Source organism: Balaenoptera borealis (assembly GCF_965194805.1).
Source record: "Balaenoptera borealis genome assembly, chromosome: 13".
Classification (NCBI taxonomy): Eukaryota; Metazoa; Chordata; class Mammalia; order Artiodactyla; family Balaenopteridae; genus Balaenoptera; species Balaenoptera borealis.
Window position 1 is genome coordinate 97,692,552 of NC_138870.1, and position 19,047 is coordinate 97,711,598.

The following is a 19,047-nucleotide window of genomic DNA, read 5'->3' on the forward strand; positions in this document are numbered from 1 at the left end:
ATAGACTAGAATATCTGCATCTTGACCCTCAAATTCTCTAAAAGAAAGAGAATCTGATTAGCCCAACCCCGCCTATGGACTGATTTCCATTGGGTCTTGAGTTCTTTGATGGCAGGGCCCAGAGATGAGGAAGTAGATCCCATAAAAGGACATATTAGGGACTTCCCTGACAGTCCAGTGGTTAAGACTGCACGCTTCCAATGCAGGGGGTGCGGGTTCAATCCCTGGTCGGGGAACTAAGATCCCACATGCTGCACAATGTGGCCAAAAAAAAGACATATAAATTGGGAGGCAAAACCCAGCATTCCTGGGTAAGTCTCTAATAAACACTGATATAATCTTCCATTATACATATTTCTCAATGAGGATGGATTAGAATTCTTAATTTCAATTCCACAGCTATTTCTCAGTTTAAATTTAGTATAATTTAGGTTGATAGTCTAAATGAGTTCATGTTGGCTTACTAATTATAGAGATTATGCAGCTATAGGCTTGGATTTTTTTTTTTTTTAAGTAAGCAAAATCTAAGCAACTATAGTAAAGTTTATAATAAAACTGAGCAGTTGGGTGTTTGTAATCTTATTCTCTGTACTTTTTTTGTATATTTAAATATAATAAAACAATAAAAATGAATAAACTCTAGGATTTAAAAGTTATAGCTATGGATTTAAGTGCCCATGTATCTCTATTAATTACTACAAATAAAAAATATGTATTGAATCAGGAAGCCAACATTTTAGCTGTAACATTCCCTTTATTGTTACCAAAGGTAACAAGTAAACTTAGTCTTTGCCTACAAAGAATAAAGTGATCTATTGACTGCTTTACACTAAAGAGAATTAAATGAGATGATTTAGACAGTCTTTTGCTTCTTTAAGTTTAGGATATTTCTACCTTAGACTGAATCTGACTTACCAAATTTATAACAGGATTTTATAGATTCTGGTATTTTAAGAGCAGACTGGGAAAGAAACCATGCAAGATAGGTATTTTTCCCATTTGTTTACATAGCTGGCAAACAACATAATTTGGATTAGATTCCAGGTCTGTCTGACTCCAGAGGCTACACTAAGTTCAATACTCCGTCCTGAAGAAGTCATATGGCAGAGTAATCAACTCTGTTTACTTATATCAGAGAAGCTTCCTAGAAAGTTCACCTGGGTGTAGAAGAATGCATATGAGGGAAGAGGGTGCTTTGTGCGTGTTCAGAGTCATACACTTCTCTTGAGGAGAGGTGTTGGAGCATTGGGATGTGTGTGTGAGACGGTGAGAGATGAGGTTAGACAGAATCCCATGCAGGCAACAGAGTACAGCTAGAAGGGGAGAAACCTGGTCTGATATGTGTTTTAGAAGCATCACTATAGCAGCAGGGTGGAGAAATGGTTACAGGCAGGGTTTAAAATGGATACAGGGAGACCAGGTAAGAGTCAGATTGAGGAAGGCTTGGAATCAGGCAATAACAGTGGGTCTAAAGAGGAGAGGACTAACAGGAGAAATGTTCAGAAAGAATGGGATGGGGGCACTTAGAGCCAAATCTGGAGTTTTCAGCTTGAATGATACATGCAATAATATAAGAGATAGAGCAAGGTTTGTTGTAGCTGTTGTTAACTATTATTGTGGTGGTGGTTAACTGGGTTATGTATGGAGGGTTTGGATTTTGAAATATTGAGGTGCCTTTAGGCACCCCAGGAGAAGATATTTAGTAGGCATCTTGGAACTCAGAAGAGAGAAAGAGAGGATATCAAGGTATATACTTGGGAGTTCTCAGCATATAAGAATAGATGGGACCTGGGAAATGAGAAAAGGTCCAAGTATAGAACTGTAGGAACTACTTCAGGTTTGTGTCCTTTAGTACAAGCACACCTCATTTTATTGCATTTTGCTTTGTTTTGCTTCACAGATAATGCGTTTCTTACAAATTGAAGGTCTGTGGCAAACATGTGTCAAGCAAGTCTATCGGCACCATTCTTTCAAAAACATTTTCTCACTTCGGGTCTCTGTGTCACATTTTGGTTATTCTCATGATATTTCAAACTTTTTCATCATTATTATATTCATTATGGTGATCTGTGCTCACTGATCTTCAATGTTACTGTTGCAAAAAGATTACAATTTGCTGAAGGCTCAGATGATGGTTAGCATTTTTTTAGCGATAAAGTATTTTTTAATTAAGGTACATTGTTTCTTTTAGGCATAATACTACTGCACACTTAATAGACTACAGTGTAGTGTAAACATAACTTCTACGTGCTCTGGGATACCAAAAAAATCATATAACTCGCTTTATTGCGATACCTGCGTTATTGTGGTTGTCTGGAACCAAACCCACAATCTCTGAGGTATGCCTATATACATAAGCATTACCTTGGGTATTTTTCTTTTCTTTCTTAACAGTTTTCTAAAGATATGCTTCACATACCATAAAACTAACTCATTTACAGTATACAGTTCAAAATATCGGCTATATTTTATAACTGTAAATGGAAAGTAAACTTTAAGAATTATATTAAAATTTTAAAAATAAAGTATACAGTTCACTATTAGGACTAATAAATGAATTCAGCAAAGTTTCAGGATATAAGATTGATATACAGAAATCTGTTGCTTTTCTATACACTAATAATGAACTATCAGAAAGAGAAAGTAAAAAAAACAAAAACTCATGTAAAATCACATCAAAAAAGAATAAAATACTTAGGAATAAACTTAACCAAGGAGGTGAAAGACCTATAATCTAAAAACTCATTGATGAAGGAAATCGAAGATGATACAAAGAAATGGAAAGATAGTCCATGCTCTTGGATTGGATCCTAAATCATATGGAACCACAAACTGCCAAAGCAGTCTTGAGAAAAAAAAGAACAAAACTGGAGGTATCACCCTCCCAGACTTCAAACTATACTACAAAGCTACAGTAAGCAAAGCAGCATGGTACTGGCACAGAAATAGACACACAGATCAATGGAACAGAATAGCCCAGAAATAAATCCATGTACCTATGTTCAATTAATCTATGACAAAAGCGGCAAGAATATACAATGGAGCAAAGACAGTCTTTTCAATAAGTGGTGGTGGGAAAACTGGACAGCCACACGTAAAGCAATGAGATTAGAACATTTCCTCACACCATATATAAAAATAAACTCAAAATAGATTAAATACCTAAATGTAATACCTGAAACCACATAATTCCTAGAAGAAAACATAGGTAGAACACTCTTCGACATAAATTATAGCAATATTTTTTTGGATTTTTCTCCTAAGGCAAAAGAAATAAAAGCAAAAATAAACAAATGAGACCTAATTAAACTTAAAAGCTTTTGAACAACAAAGGAAACCACTGACAAAATGAAAAGACAACCCACGGGAGAAAATATTTGCAAATGATGTAACTGATGGGTTAATATTCCAAAATATATTAACAGGTCATATAACTCAATATCAAAAGAAAACAAACGACTCAAAAAATGAGCAGAAGACCTGAATAGACATTTTTCCAAAGAAGAAATATAGATGGCTAACAGGCACATGAAATAATAACATTGCTAATTATTAGAGAAATGCAAATCAGAACAACGAGATATCACCTCACACCTGTCAGAATGGATGTCATCAAAAAGTGTACAATAACAAACGTTGGAGAGGGTGTGAAGAAAAGGGAATCCTCGTACACTCTTGGTAGAAATGTAAATTGGTACAGCTATTATGAAAACAGTTCAGAGGTTCCTCAAAAAACTAAAAATAGGGCTTCCCTGGTGGTGCAGTGGTTAAGAATCCACCTGCCAATGCAGGGGACACAGGTTCAATCCTTGGCCCAAGAAGATCCCACATGTCACGGAGCAACTAAGCCGTGCACCACAACTACTGAACCTGCAATCTAGAGCCCGTGCTCTGCAACAAGTGAAGCCACGACAATGAGAAGCCCGCACACCGCAACAAAGAGTAGCCCCGCTTGCCTCAACTAGGGAAAGCCCATGCGCAGCAATGAAGACCCAACACAGCCAAAAATAAAAACAAATAAATAAATTTATTTTTAAAAACCCCTAAAAATAGAATTACCATATGATCCAGCAATTCCACTCCTGGGCATATATCCAGAAAAAAATGAAAACACTAATTCGAAAAGATACATGCACTCCAATGTTCATAGCAGCACTATTTACGACCCAAGATATGGGAGCAACCCCAATGTCCATCAACAGATGAATGGTTATGTATATATGCAAAACGAAATATTACTCAGCTGTAAAAAGAATGACACTGCCATTTGAAACAATATGAGAGGGACTTCCCTGGTGGCGCTGTGGTTAAGAATCTGCCTGCCAATGCAGGGGACACTGGTTCGAGCCCTGGTCCAGGGAGATTCCACATGCCATGGAGCCACTAAGCCCGCCTGCCACAACTACTGAAGCCCACGCACCTAGAACCCGTGCTCTGCAGTGAGAAGCCACTGCAGTAAGAAACCCGCGCACCATAATGAAAAGTAGCCCCTGCTCGCTGCAACTAGAGAAAGCCTGCATGCACCAACGAAGACCCATCACAGCCAAAAATAAATAAATAAACAAATTTATATATAAAAAATTGAGAGAATATTATGCTTAGTGAAATAAGTCAGACAGAGAAAGACATACTGTTATGATATCACTTATATGTGGAATCTAAAAAATAATACAATCTAATTTAAGAAAGTTTTCATTTTGCCAGAAGGAAACCCTGTAGCCATTAGCAGTCACTCCCCATTCCTGTTCCTCTTGGACTCGGGCAGCCACTAGTCTACTTTATGTCTCTATACAATTGCCTATTCTGGCCATTTTGTATAAATAGAATCATACAATATGTGTCCTTTGTGTGTTAGACTTCTTTCACTTAGTATGTTTTTAAAGTTCAACTATGTTGTAACATGTATCAGTACTTCACTCCTTTTTATGGCTGAATAATATTTTATTGTATAAATATATAAGATATAGTATTTTATATACAATATATACAATTTATTATATATAATATTTTATTATATATACTACATTTTGTTTATCCATTCATCAGTTGATGGAAACTTGGGTTGTTTCCACTTTTTGGCTGTTACAAATAATGTTGCTGTGAACATTTTTGTGTAAGTTTGTATAGACATATGCTTTCATTTCTCATGGGTGAATAACCAGGAGTGGAATTGCTGGGTCATATGCTAACTCTCTGTTTTACATTTTGAGGAACTGCCAGACTGTTTTCCAAATGCCGCCTCATTTTAAATTCCCACCAGAAATGTGTGAGGATTCAGTTTGTCCACATCCTCACCAACACTTGTTATTGTATTTTTTTATTCTAGCCATTCTAGTGAATATGAAATGCTATCTTATTGTGGTTTTGATTTGCACATTGTGTGCTTTTTAAAATGAAAGTGCCCAAGGTCCACCCTGGACTTATTGAAACAGAATCTCAAGAGTTGGGACTCTGGAATTTATGTTTTACAAGCACCCAGGTGATTCCTATGCTGGTTGTAGGCAGACCAAAGCTGAACTAAGGGGCACTCAGAGGCGGAAGAACCAGTGAATTATTAAAGTTCTCTCTGAGATGTAAGGCACACATGAACTTCAAAATAAGGTTATTACGTCTGAGGAGGAAGGACAGGGATCGGGTTTGGAAAAGACTGTGCTGGGGGGCCTCAACCCTTCATCATACCTTCACTGTATTTTATTTCTTTAAAAAAAAGAGAGAAACCTGAAGCAAATGTAACAAAGTAAATATGTGAAATCTGGGTAATGGTTACATGGGTGTGTTTGTTATTTTATTCTCTGTGCTTTTCTCTCCCCCCTTGTAGCTTCAACACAGCTTATTCTTGTTTCTGCCATATAGAATAAGGAAGGATAAAAAGTATTCTACAGACCACTCTCTCAAATATATGATGACAGTTCTCATAAATTTCTCAAAAATCTTGACTAGGTGGCCCAGGACTGGTATGGCCACAGGGACTCAGACGTCTTCTATTTTGTTCTTTCATCTTCAGTATGTTGCTTCCACCTTATGTTTTGCTCTAGCCCCAACCATCATGTCTGGGTTCCATCCAGCAAAGAGGAGAAAACTTCCCTTGAAACACTTTGTGGAAGTTGCACATTCCACTGTGCTTATATTTCTTCGACCAGAATTTAATCACATGGTCACAATAAGCTTCAAAGGACTTTAGAATATGTGTCAGCTAAAATTTGTAGATTCCCTTGCTAAGCGAGAAGTGCTTCTTTGTGTGAGTCAACCACATTATCCAATACACTGCTATTATACTGGTCTTGCCCATCCTACAGTTTTACAACTGATTGTTTTGAATCTAACGTATAAGACTTCGCAATTTAAGGAGTTTTTAAAAAGACTAATTAATTCAATGAGGGAAAGGAAGATTTTTCAATAAATGGTGCTAGAGCCAATACATGACCATATGGAAATACATGAACCATGATCCCTATATCATATACCATACATAAGATCTAATTTGAGATGGATCATAGACCTAAATGTGAGGGCTAAAACTGTAAAGCTTTGTTGGAAGATAACACAAGAAGTGTCTCTATGACCTTAGGTAGCTTGCAGAAAGCACTAACCGTAAAAGAGAAGTAGCTCAGTTGAAGTTCATTTTTAAAAAAAGGTTAAACTTTTGTTGATCAGCTGAAACCATTAAGAACGTGGAAAAGCTATAGACTGGGAGAAAACACTTGCAATACGTTTATCTAATAGAGGTCTCATATGTAGAATATATAAAGAATTCCTAAAAATTAATCAGAAAAGGACAAACAACTCAAGTGAAAATGTGGACAAAAGACTTAAATAGGCATTTCACAAAATAAGATATTCAAATAGGCATGAAAATAGGATATTTAGCATTCTTATACCTAAGGGAAATGAAAATTAAAACTGCAATGTGATACCATTACATACTCACTATAGTTCAGAAAGACTGACAATGCTGTGTTTTGTTGTTTTTTTGGCCACGCTGCAGGGCTTGCAGTCCTGACGAGGGACTGAACCCGGGCCACGGCAGTGAAAGCCCGGAATCCTAACCACTAGGCCACCAGGGAGCTCCCACTAAGTGTTGATAAGTATATAGAGCAGCTGGAACTCTCATACATTGTTGGAAGGAGTGTAAAATGGTACAATTACTTCAGAAACTATTTCTCAAGTCTGTAGTAAAGTTAAGTATATGCCTACCTTATGACCCTGACATTCCATTCTAGACGTATGCCCAATAGAAATGACTGCATATATTCACAAAAAGACTTATGTGAGAATGTTCATGGTAACTTTGTTTATAACAGCCCCAAATTAGAAATAGCCAAACTGTATCAACAGATGAATGAATAAACATATTTGTTCAATGAAATACTGCTAAGTTTAAAAACTGAACTTTTGATGCACATAAAACATGGGTGAATATCAAAAACATTATATTGAGTGAAAAAAGACAGACATGAAAGTGTACATTCTAATTATACAAAGTTTATGAACACGTAAAGCTCATCTATGGTGATAGAATAGTTACTTGGAGTATAGGGGGTAGAATTCAAGGGAAGGGGCATATAGGAGTTTTCTGGGGAGGTGGAAATGTCCTGTCTTGAACTATATAGTTACGTGGGTGCAACCATATCTAAAGTTTATTGAGTTCTACACTTAAGGCTTGTGTATTTTTCTGTAAGTGAATGATTTTCAGTAAAAACAAAAAACAGTTTTAGGATCTTCCACCCTTCTCCGTAGTCTGCTAAGATCATTTTGAATATTGATTCTGTCATGCAAAATATTAGCTGTCCTTCTCAGCTTTACATTTCAGGAAATATATATGTTTTCTTTTTAAACCATCTGGGGTACCTGGAATGGAGGGGGTGGTTGGAAAGGTGTAACATGTATAAAACGGATGGGATTTAGCAATTAATTTGATATGGAAGAAAAGGAGATGGAGAAATCAAGGGTAACATCAAGGTGTCAAGCTAAATGGCTGGGAGGATGGGGATGCCATTGTCAAATAGGAAACATAAGGAAGAAAACAAGTTTGGGAGGGAACAGGATTAATTCGGTATCGAACATACAGAGTTTGAGACGGTGGCAAGCTATCCACAGATACGTGTCTGTCAGCCAGGTGAAAATACGGGGCTGAGGGCTGGAAATACAGGACTGGGAATCACTCACATTTAATAGTTGAAACTGTGGGATTAGATGGTATTGCTATGGCAGAATGTGAAGAGAGGTCCAAGGACAGAACCTGGGGACATAAATGTTTAGAGAGTAGAAGAAAGAGAAGCACAGATTAGCAAATTAGAGAGTCAGCAAATATTTATCAAACATCTTGCGCCCAGTTTATGATGAATAAGACATTCAAAGTCTCTGCCTCAAGGCGTTTGCACTCTTGGTGGGGGGAAGACAGGCAACAAAACACATAAATAAGTGATCCCTTCAGATAGTGATGTGTGTTATGCTAGAGAGTGACTGAATGTGGAAGCTCTTTTCAGTTGGGGTGGTCAGGATTCATTCATCGCTTCAAAGAGATGGCACTTGAGCTGATAACTAAATGATGTTGAGGGAAGCTTTCATGTAACAATGTGAGAGAAAAGCTTTCTAAGCCAAAGGAATAAATTCAGAGGCCAGATGGGCAAGATGGAGTATCAGCAACAGGATTTACCTTCCCACTAGAAATAACAATTTTTAAAATATACGAAATGGGGGCTTCCCTGGTGGCGCAGTGGTTAAGAATCCGCCTTCCAATGCAGGGAACCATGGGTTCGAGCCCTGGTCCAGGAAGATCCCCCATGCCGCGGAGCAACTAAGCCCGTGCGCCACAACTACTGAAGCCCGTGTGCCTAGAGCCCGCACACCACAACAAAGAGTAGCCCCCGCTCGTTGCAACTAGAGAAAGCCCGCACACAGCGATGAAGACCCAATGCAGCCAAAAATAAATAAAATAAATAAATTTATTTTTAAAAAATATATATATACACAAAATGTATTTGAAACAGTGGTTTTTCAAGACACTGGACATCAGGTAATGAAGGACAGTGATCACTGAGAAATGGAAAACTAGGTGAGTCATCTGACTACCCCAGCGTACTGGCTTGAGAGAGAGCTTCCAGGCCGCAGTGCAGGGAAGGGAAGCCCAGGCAAAGCCCAGTGGACCCTCTCAGTTGAGGCAACATTGCTGAGAGTCTGGGGAGACTGAGGCAGCCAAAGTTTGTAGGACAGAGTACTGGAAAGGAGAGAGAGCTGCTAAGAGAGAGAACTCTGGAGATTTGAGGAGGGTTCACCTGTGTATTCAGCAAAGTACTTTTGTATATATACAAAGTACTTCTGCTATATACTTACGGCACATACGTGTGACTACTCAAGGCTGAGGCAGGAGGGGGCACCCCTCCAAGAGGATTGGAAGGAACAGTGTCTAGCACTCAAACAGTGTCAGTAATCGTGCCTGTTTCTACAGACTAGAAAACCTCGTAATTCATGGAGCATTATTAGTATACTCAGCAGTAGTACTGGTAGAGTTCTCACCGTAGTAGTGGGGAATAATTAATTAGCCCTAACTAATTATTAAGTCTGGCTTAACAAATCCTAAAAACAAGACCTAAAAGGAACAAACTGTTTCAAAGTAATTTAACTGCATGTCAGTGCAACGCTCAAAAATATTTATAGGAATACAAAAATATTCAGGATCCAGCAAAAATTCTCAATGTCTGTTATTCAAAGCAAAGATTTTCAGGCATGTAAAAACCAGGAAAATACAAACATAGTGAAGGGAAAAACAAATCAATTGAAACCAACTCATAGTTGACACAGATGTTAGAATTAGCAGACAAGAATATTAAAACACTTATTATAATTGTATTTCAGATGTTCAAAAAGTCAAGCAGAGACATGGAAAATACATTTTTTAAAAGCCCCAAATCAAATTTCTAGAGTTGAAAACTATAATGTTTGAGATGAAAAATATACTGGATGGAATTGTGGCAGATTAGATATTATAGAATAAAACATTAGTGAATATAAAGAATCACCAATAGAAACTATCCAACATGAAACACAAAGAGTAAAACTCGAAAAAGTGAAAAGAGTACCAGTGTGTTGTGGACAACTTCAGTCAACCTAATATCCCTGTAACTGGAGTCTCTGAAGAAGGGGGCAGTGGGGCAGAAAAATAGCTAAGAAATAATGGGCTCAAATTTTCCAAATTCGATAAAAGCTATAAACCCACAGATTCCCAGATCCAAAAAGCTCAATGCACCTGAAGCATGAGAAAAATGAAGAAAACCACATCAAGGCACATCCTAATCAAATTACTCAAAACCAGTGATAGACAAAATCTTAAAACCGGAGGAAAAAAGACACACTGTTAACAGAGGAACAAAGAATTTCTCGTTGGAAACAATGCAAACAAGAAGACAGTGGAGCAGCATCTTTAAAGCACTGAAAGAAAAATCTAACCTTGAATTCTATAACCAGTGAAAATATCTTTCAAAACTGAAGGCTAAATAAAGTCTGTTTCAGACATACAAAAGCTGAAGTAATTTATCACCAGCATACCCTTACTATAAGTAATGTTAAAGGGAGAAGGAAAATGATGCCAGATGGAAGTATGAATCTACACAAAGGAATGAAGTACTCAGAAAACGGAAACTACACAGCTTAAATATATGACTTTCTTCCGTTATTTAAATCTCTTTAAAAGAGAGTTGATTGTTTGAACAACAATAATACAAATGCATTGTGGGTTTATAGCATTTGTATCTGTGAACTGTACGATAACAGTGGCATAAAGACCTGGAGGGGAACATGGTAGAATACTATTGTAAGATTCTTATACGTGAATTAGTATAATTTCACTTGAAGAGAAGAGAATACACTTGACCCTTGAACAATGCAGGGATTAGAGGCGCTGACCCTCTGGGCAGTCAGAAATCCAAGTATAACTTATAGTCAGCCATCCCTATACTCGGTTCTCCATATCTGGGGTTCCTCTGCATCCTTGGATTCAACCAACTGGAGATGGTATGGTACTGCAATATTTACTGTTGCACAGTTGAAACCCGTGTTGATCAAGCGTCAGCTGTACTTCCCAACTCAGTCTGTGAGGCCAGCGTTACTCTGATAACAAAACTAGACGAAGACATTGCAAGAAAAGAAAACTACCGGTCAGTATCTCTCATGAACATAAATGCAAACATTCTAAACCTAATTTTAGCATATTGAATCCAATAATATGTACAAGGATAATATGTGAACATGTAGGGTTTATCCCAGCAATGTAGGGTTGGTTTAACATTCAAAAATCAATGTGATTCACCACAATAACAAAGTAAAAAAGAAAAACTGTATGATCAACTCAACAGATGCAGAAAAAGCATTTGACAGACGTCACATCCATTCCTGAAAAAAACTTTCAGCAAAATAATAGGAAGGAGCTACTCAACTTGATAAAGGACTTTTATGAAAATTCTACAGTTAACATTAAGCTCAGTGGTGAATGACTGAATGCTTTACTCGTACGATGAAGAACAAAAAAAAGGATGTTTGCTGTCTACACTTCTATTTAACATTGTACTGGAGGTTCTAGCCAGGGCAAAAAGGCAAAGAAAAGAGAAGAAGAGAGAGAGGAGAGAGGAGAGGAGGGGAGGGAGCCAAAAGAGTACATACTGTGTGATTCCATGCATATGAACTCTAGAAAATGCAAACTAACCTATGCAGACAGAAAGGACATTAGCGGTTGCCTGGGGAGGGAGAGCAGGAGGGAAGGATTAAAAAGGGGACATGAAACTTTTAGGAGTGGTGATTTCTTGATTGTGGTGATGGTTTCATGAGTATATACATACATCAGATTGTATACTCTAAATATATGCAGTTTAATTTGTCAGTTATACCTCACAAAACTGTTAAAATTTTAAATAATTTTTAAAAGAAGAAAACAAACCAACAAAAATTTATTGGTGGCACTAAATAGAGCAGTTTTGATAGTGGGAAAACGTAGAGGCAAAAGGGTTTTAAAAGTAGTCTGAACACAGTAGATTAAACCCAGTTACTAATCTCTGCTCCCTTCTAAACCTCCACTAAAATTACTTATACAAAATGATTTCGGCAAGCATAAATCCACCAGAAAAAAAGTGAGTGGAAGAGGAGGTGAAGTAGATAAGAGACGCCAACGGAATTTTGGAAGCTAGAAAGCTTTTGGAGTGACCCTGAAAATGGCAGGTTTGGTTGAAGAATTTACAAGGAGCAGGGTCCCAGGTATCCTGCCCCTCATATCCACAGATGGATGGATAGCTATTCTTCTCCCACCCTGGCAAAGCAGGGGGCGGGGGAGGGGTAGAGAACCTAACTAAAAACAGAAGGATTAAATCAAAGTCACATACTAGGTGAGAATGTGCCAGCTCTCTTCCCCCATTCAGTCCCAGAACACTGGAAGCCAGGCTTATACCTGTTAGGCTGAGGATTGAAGGGTTACCTCTCTGGGCAATTGAACAACCCAGGGGGGGAAAAAGAATATACAGATGTAGGCATCTGAGTGTTCTCCCAATGAAATGGCCAGGTCCCCTCCTTATATCCAGGAAGCCAGCCACGGGATAAGCAATGTCCTCCCCCTTCTCCATATACAAAAAGCACTTTTGAGCTCTTTAGGACTTAACTCTTAAAAATCAGTGGATAGCAGAAGATGACCAGACATTTGATAAAAACCTGTGAATGGAAGATAGTGACCAAACCAAAGATCAAAGAGGAACTTGGAGGAAACAGATTATACAGGGAGCGAAAGAAAATAAAGCAAACAAAATAAAAACACTCCATAATATCCTCAGAAATAAGGATTATATAATCGGGAAATAAGAACAGGACTATTAAAAAAAGGACTGTTCAGAGCACAAGGAAGAGCTCTTAAAATTAAACTGCAAGGGCAGGAAAACCATTTTAATTGAAAGTATTGAAAGGTTAAGAGAATCTCCAGAAAGTAAAATAAAAAGTCAAAGTGATAAAAGTGGAGAGATAAAGAAGAAAATTAAGGAATGAGTCCTGTAGACTCAGTACTGGGTAACAGGAATTCCTGAAGTAGAGAAAAGAAATTGGAGGGGATAAAATTTTCAAATATTTAAATAAGTAGAGAAAATATCCCAAACCTGAAGAACTAGAACTTCTGGAATTGCAAGTATTTACCCAGTACCAGCTCAATAAATGAAAGAAGGACCATACTTAGTGGTTTGCATTTTTAGAAACCTGAGGAAAAGGAAAGGATCCTAAAAGTTTCCAGAGAAGAAACAGGTTATATCCAAAACATTAGTATTTATAATACTATCGAATTTCTATCTAGCAACTCTGTGTGCTAGAAGACAGTGGACATGGCCTTCAAATTTTTGGGGGGAAAAACATTTACTAACTTGAAATGCTATATTTGATTATGTATGTGGATAAAAATATTCTATATGTTAAATATATAGATAAAATAAGGACATTTCAGTCATTCAAGATCTCAAAAAATTCACTTCCTGTATACCTTTTATTAGGAAATCATTGAAGTCTGTGTTCCACCTAAATCAGGAATAAACCATAAAAGAGGGAGAAAAAGGAAACAGATGCTCAGTGAAGGGGAGAGAGCAAGGAGTCCCAGAGATGAAGGGAAAGAGTCATCCCTGGCAAAGTGTCAGCTATTGAGCAGTCTAGAGAGCAAACAGTCTCAGCTGGAACAGGAGAAAACCCCTGAGGAATGTCTCCAAGACCAGAGTGAAATTGATAGATTACCTGAAGTGTTTGAACTTATTTAAGAGGAGACTCACAGCTCTGTTGAAGGGTTTGAGGGCGAATTAGTTAAAAATACATAATAAATACCAAGCCAAAAAAATTGAAAGAAAGTATAAGAGGAAGTAGTAATTGTTAGTTCCAGGGAAAAGAAAAAATTGTACAAGAAAGGAAATTAACTATTCCATATGATCCAGCTGTATGTGTTTTTTACTGAGTAATAGCACTGCTAGCACTGAATATTGATTTGAACAAAAATTGTGATTTATATTGGGAGGATATTGGGATATATTGGGAGAAGGGAGGTACATATGTGTTGGTGGGGGAAGCAGCAGAAGAGCGTGCTCAGTGATGAGAACACGGAAGAAATGGGGGTGTAGTTTAGTCTTTGAAGAATTTGGTTAGTAAAGGGAAGGGAAAAAACAGGAGGATAGTTGGAGAGGATCACAAGGCCAAAAATAATTTTTCAGAATGGAAGAGATTATAAAATATTTGTAGCTTGAGGAGTTGAATTTACTGGAAAGGGAGAAAGAAGGGTTCCTTAGATAGTGAGATCCCAGAGAAGGCAGTGTGGTGTAGGTCATGAGTTTGGAAACAAGTGGTGAGGTTAGCCTTGCAGAGCAGTCAGTGGGGGGCAAATGGGCAATGACACAGAGGTTTGTGATATACTCACGAGAGAAAAAAACGAGAGGCTTTTGGGACTTTGTGTGGGATAGCATTGTCATCTTCAGAAAGGAAAGACTTAGGGAGGATGCTTAGTGGATGGGTTTAGAGTCTTTGAGGAGATAGAAAAGGTACAGGATAAATAAGTAAGGAGTGTGGTGTAGTAGGTCAGTCATTCAGCCCAGTTCTTAGCACCTAGAAGGCATTTGGCAGTTGTGTTGAAAGAATGAACAACCGACCAGAAGGGCTGTGTTAGAGGCTGTGTTTGGGGGAGTGGGGGGAAGCAGGTGAACAAAGGATCACAGCTGCTGGCTAAACCTTACAGAGCTGCTGGGAAGGAGCACCTGGAAGGGAGGAGGAGGAAGTGCCAGGAGATATCAGAAAATGCTTCCTAAAAAAGTAACTTTCAACCAGTTTTTGAAGGTGAAATGGAAGTTCACCAGAAAGACAGGATGAAGATGGGCCTTCCAGGCAGAGGTGCTGAATGTCAGCACTGAGTGGAAGTTAACTGGTATAATTTGTAAAGGAACCAGTTTTGTAACTTTCTCCAGCTCTGCACTCCAGGAGCTGAAGAGAAAAAGAGAAGGGTTTGGCAAGACAGGAATGTCCTAAGGACAAGTTGGTGGTGAGCAAATCTAGGACATTATGGAGGAAAGTCCCTGAAATGCCTGCGGGTGAGCCTCTGAATAGACTCCGAGGAAAGAGAAGAACCACAGAAGTAGACCTGACAATGAGGACTCCTTACAGATTCATATGGAGGGAGGGAGTGGAAGAGGCACTTATGGTCGGAGGCGGATTTCAGAATTCATGGACCTCGGTGTGGAGCGGTCCAGATGGATGGCGAGGCCCAGCATCCGGTCCTGCCCATCTCCTCCCTGAAGCAGGAAGGAGATGGATCTTTTGTCTAGGATGGGTCTAGAGTATCTGATGCCTTTAAACTGAGTTAAGTGCCCTTCCTTCCTTGTTTCGTTGCATTCTCACACTGTATTTTAATTGACTAGTTTTTGTTTGTCTTTCCCACCAATCCGTAAGTTTTTTGGGGGGCAAAGACTGTCTTCTTCCCCATTACCTCAGCACAGCACCTAGCATGTAGTATGTACCCAATAAATAATTTGTTGAATGAATGAATGGTAATGGGAGAAAGGTGAGGATATGGTGTGAGTTTTATGAATAAAAGTACTGAAGCTCCTGAAAATGAGGTCAAGGGGGAGGAGTGGTGGGGATCATCAAATTAAGTTCAAAGTGTTCAAGACATTTGTAGAAAAAAGAAATTAAGATGCGAAGGGACTGGAAGTGGACTTGAGAAAAACAGGAAGTGGCAATAAGGAGCAGTGATCTTTCTGGACCATTTTTATTGCCTTCTGAGATGATGAAGAGTGAGAAAAGGTATGAACCCTGGTGAAGGAGGTAGTATCTTCTGGGGAAAAGCATTTTAATTAATACTTAAAAGAATGAGCAGAAATATGAAGTATATGTAAGGCAGAAGACCAGGGCTTCTAGGCAAGAAGGGACATTATATGTAAAGGCACAGAGGGGTGAAGAGTTGGTGTGTGCTCCACCAGGGGTTCAGAAGGGGTGAGTGAGGCAGGGGTGATAATAAAGATCACTTAGGCAAATGAACTGAAATTTTATCCCTCAAGACCAGGTGATAGAGTGCCACTGAAGAATTTCAAGGAGAGTGATGTGATCATGTTCGCATTTCACAAAGTCCATTTGATGGAAGTGGTTTGGAGGATGGATTGAAATGAGATGGGACCCAGAAGCACAAAGGCTAGTGAGAAGGTTTTTGTAGCAGTGAGATTTAGAGAAGCTGGCTTTAACTATGGCAGTTAAAGAGGATAAAGAAGGGATAATGGGTATGAGAGCTGTTTAGAGGTAGAAGCCACTGTACTTGGTGATTAATAGGATGTGGGGTTAAGGAAGGAAGGTGGAGAACCTATAACCTTGACTGTAGGTTTCCTGTTTAAGGATCTTGGTGAAGATGGCACCATTTACAGAGATAGGGGATATAAAAAGGAGTGGAAATTTAAGGCCAAAGATGATGTTTCATTTTGGACCTATTGGGCCATCCAAGTAGAGACCCAAATATGCAAAATATGAGGGCTGCAGTTAAAGATTCGAAAGCCAGTGTAGGGGAGGTTGTTGAAGCTATGGGGTTTTGTTTTGTTTTAATTTTTGGCTGCATTGGGTCTTCGTTGCTGCACACGGGCTTTCTCTAGTTGTGGCGAGCGGGGGCTACTCTTTGTTGTGGTGCACGGGCTTCTCATTGCGCTGGCTTCTCTTGTTGCGGAGCACAGGCTCTAGGCGCGCGGGCTTCAGTAGTTACGGCGCATGGGCTTAGTTGCTCCACAGCATGTGGGATCTTCCCAGACCAGGGCTCGAACCCATGTCCCCTGTATTGGCAGGCGGATTATTAACCACTGAGCCACCAGGGAAGTCCCAAGCTGTGGGCTTTTTGATTATTATTTCTTTTCATTATTGTGCTAATTAGAAATGGTTATAGATAAGACTTTTTAAAAATAAATTTATTTATTTATTTATTTTCGGCTGCAATGGGTCTTCGTTGCTACGCGCAAGCTTTCTCTAGTTGCGGCAAGCAGGGGCTACTCTTCGTTGCGGTGCACGGGCTTCTCATTGCGGTGGCTTCTCTTGTTGTGGAGCACGGGCTCTAGGCACATGGGCTTCAGTAATTGTGGCACGCGGGCTCAGTAGCTGTGGCTTGTGGGCTCTAGAGCGCAGGCTCAGTAGTTGTGGCGCACGGGCTTAGTTGCTCTGCGGCATGTGGGATCTTCCCAGGCCAGGGATCGAACCCATGTCCCCTGCATTGGCAGGCGGATTCTTAACCACTGCACCACCAGGGAAGTCCCTAGATAAGCCTTTTTAAAAAAAACTACTAAGCAGAGGCTAAGTCCACAATGTAGAGCTCTTTAACTGGGGAGGATTTTTAAAGGTCAAAAATCAAGAAATTTTCATAATATATATAAGTGGGAGAATAGTCATTCTTTGAGAAAATGATTACAAGGAACTTTAATAAATTTAAACAATGTGTCATCTTTTTTTTTCTAATTAAAGCATAACATTTATTTGTAGAGTTAAGTGCATAAAATGTACAGTTCAGTGATTTTTTTTTTTCCGCGTATGTGTACTTTCTTGTAACCACAACCCAGATCAAGATCATCTCCAGCTCCTCATAAAGTTCCCTTTGCAACATTATAACCATGTTTTTTCTTCTGGAGGTTTAGATCACTGTGTAAATTTAGGATGGAAGAATCCTCCCTCTCCTTGGCAAAATCTGGTAGGCTGCAGAATCAGGAAGTCCGTAGAGAAGAATAAAAGTCGAAACCTGGTTTGAATTTCACAGTATGCAGTATGTGTCTTTTATTATTCTTGCTTACACTTCCTCCAGTTTCTCCTTTTAATGGAAATAAAGTAAACCTCTCGATTTTTCTGTTCTTTTTGAAACGTAGCCTCTTAATACTATTCCATCTTCTCCAGTATTTCTGAGAAATGAAGACTGCAGAGGGTTGCAGAGCTGGAAAGCCTTTTGTTTTATTTGGGTTTCATTATGGTGTGTATCTATGTTACTGTTGTCTGTCTTCCAGATTACTAGGTTCTATAAGAAATGGACGGTATTTTTCTAAGTAGGGAATAATCCTTGAATACATCTGTTGATATCTATCTCCTTGAATACTTCTGTTTGATATTTTAAGATTATGCCTTTTGGGGAAGTTTTCATAGGACTGATAGTCCCAGTTTGTGGAGGTAGCTCTATCTCTGTACTTATCTTCCTTTATTGATCAGTAAACCATCTGGAATAGTAAAATGCTTTCTTTTTCCTTTGAAAATTTGCATTGAGAAATAAACCATACATATAAAAGAGAAAAGAAAAACATACAGTTAAAAGAATAATCATAAAATAAATGCCCATATACCTACTACATAGGTCAAGAAATAGAATTTAACCATACCCCAGAAACCACCATGTGTCCCTTCCTGATCGAATCCCTCTTGCCCGACTCCCTAAGATACTAATTAGCTTAAGTTTTGTAATAGTTATTCCCTTTTCTTTATAGTTTTATAAACCATAAATATACATATATGTCTATATATACACATATATGGCTTAAAAATGTATATATTGGAATTTTATATTAATGGATTTAAACTGTGTATGTATTCTTTTGTGACTTGCTTCTTTCACCTAGTATTGTGTTTTTGTAACTCATCCAGGTTGAGGTGTGTTTCTGTAGTTCATTCATTTTCATGCAGTATAATATTCTATTGTCTTAAAACACCATAGCCTATTTATCTACTTTATTGTTGATGAATGTTTATTTTTTTTTTCCTGTTAAAAATAATGCTCCAAAAAATATTTTTGTATATGTGCAGAAGTTTCTCTAGGGTATGTACCTAGAAGTGCAACCACTGGTTTGTACAGTAAGTACATAGTCAAGTGTACTAGGTAAGGGCAAACTTATTACAAGTAGTGGCACCAATTTTCCCTCCCACTGGGAACGGATGAGAGCTGCTGTTGCTCTGCACCCTTGTCAACACTTGGTATTGCCCAACTTTTTAATTTTAGCCAGCCTGGTGGTTGTGAAATGGTATCTCTTTGTGGTTTTAATTTGCATTTTCCTGATTGAC

General features: G+C 38.5%; 1 protein-coding gene across 12 annotated transcripts in view; it reads left to right on the forward strand.

The window, feature by feature from the left end:
• The window catches only part of TNRC6B (trinucleotide repeat containing adaptor 6B), a 258,554-nt gene that overhangs the window by 75,121 nt on the left and 164,386 nt on the right, over nucleotides 1-19,047 (forward strand). The gene's annotated exons all lie outside the window — the stretch shown is intronic.